Raw genomic sequence first — 2,209 nt, forward strand, 5'->3', positions numbered from 1 at the left:
AGCCCCACATCCATCGATCCTGGCACCGACCCCTGAAGGAGAGGCCAGCAGCGTCCAGCCCCCGCTGCCCTCCGGTGGTAACAACATTCCTCTCTGGGATGCAGAACTCTGAGCCATGAAGCTCCAACTCCAAGGAGTCATGCAGAACATACAGCACAAACCCTCTACCATAGCCAACTCACCATTCGTCGCCTCCATCTGGGACAAACCTCTACCTCCCAAGTTCAAAATGCCCATTATCGACACTTTTGACGGTACGACGGATCTAGTCGACCGCTTAGAGACCTACAGAACCCTCATGATCCTTCATGCATTCCCTGACGAAATCATGTGTCGGGCTTTCCCCGTGACACTCAAGGGGTCAGCTCAACTTTGGTTTAGTCAATTGCCAGCAGACTCTGTCTCCACTTTCCAGCACCTCAGCGACTCCTTCTTCAGCCATTTCATTGGAGCCCAACGCCAACGGCGTCTGGCAACCCAACTCCTCAACAACCATCAGACCGAAGGGGAGTCGCTGCATAGTTTCGTTACCCACTTCAATACCGATGCCTCGCAGGTAACGAAAAACGATGACAAGGTCATCCTTACGGCTTTCATGGCCGATCTACGGTCGTCTAACTTCCTTTTCTCCCTCTCTAAAAACCCCTCGACCTTCATGGCAACCCTACTCTCCAAAGTCCAAAAATACATGAATGCCGAAGATTCCCTTGCCGCTCGCCAAGACCCTACAGTAAAAAACCTAACCCTTCGAGAAAAACGAAAAGACTCAGAAACCAGAAACACCCTGTATAATAACCCAATAAGTCAATATACCGACCGACCCCCCCGAGCCGATCGGTCGGCACCAGCCCGACCACCCGGGCGGATCGAGCAGTACACATCCCTCAATTCCCCCATGGAACAAGTCCTTAATCAGATTCAGCAGGACTACCCCCTAAAATGGCCCCAACCATCACGGACTCCTTCTAGTCGGAGAGACCAGTCCAAATATTGCCGTTTTCACCAGGACCATGGCCATAATACCGAGGAGTGTGTTAACTTCAAAGATCAAGTCAAGGGCTTGATTCGTCAAGGACGTCTCAGTCGATTCACGGATACTGGCCCTCAGCAGAGGCAACGGACTGAACCTATCAGAAACAACCGTCGGCGCACCCCTCCCGACAACCAGCACAACCTAACCAAGGTCATGATCACCCTCCACAGCAACCTCGGGCACAAGACAACCCCGCCCCACCTGTTGGAGAAATCAGAGTTATTTTCGGTGGGCTTGCTTGTGGAGGACCATCCGGCTTGGCTCAGCGGGCAGAACTCAGAAAAATAAGGCAAGGCTCAGACAAAGAAGTTGCCACATTGGACCGACCCCCCAAACAGCCCCGGCAGTGGACCGAGCCTATCACCTTTACGGACGCCGACTGCACAGGCATCCATTACCCCCATGACGACTCTCTCGTCATTTCCGCTCGCCTTTCCAATTACAAGGTCAGACGGGTTCCCGTCGACAACGGCAGTTCTTCAAACATCATCTTCCTCAATTGCTTCCGCAAGCTCAAGATCGGGGAAGAAAGTCTGTCTCCTCTCCAAACCCCTTTGGTCGGTTTTACTGGAGACCGGGTGACCTCTATCGGCTCCATCGATCTTCCCATCACAATCGGCGAGTACCCGCGTCAGACCACCAAGTTACTCACCTTCCTTGTTGTTGACTACCTCTCTGCCTACAACATCATTCTAGGCCGCACCGCCCTAAATGCTTTCTAAGCTATCACATCCACTTACCACCTTGCCATCAAGTTCCCCACTAATCTTGGGGTCGGGACAGTAAAGGGAGAGCAGACTGTGGCTAGAGAATGTTATGTCGCCTCACTTAAAGAAGTCAAGCTGAAGGAGGCTATGATCATTGAAGGACTCGATGTCAAAGACGAGGACGAGCTAGTTAGGGGGAAACCAGTGGAATAACTTGTCGAGGTCCTCATCGATCCCACCAACCCAGCAAAAACTGCCAGGATCGACAGCCAACTATCCATCCAGGCAAAAGCCGACCTTACCGCCCTCCTGATCGAGCACAAAGACGTATTTGCCTGGACCCACTCAGATATGCCGGGTATCGACCCCTCCTTCATAACCCATCGCCTCAGCATTGAACCCCATTTTCGACCCTTTTGCCAAAAGCAACGCATCTTTCATCCAGAGCGCAACACTCTCATTGCCGCGG

This window comes from Camellia sinensis, chromosome 1 (genome assembly GCF_055761805.1).
Source record: "Camellia sinensis isolate YWXY chromosome 1, ASM5576180v1, whole genome shotgun sequence".
Lineage (NCBI taxonomy): Eukaryota > Viridiplantae > Streptophyta > Magnoliopsida > Ericales > Theaceae > Camellia > Camellia sinensis.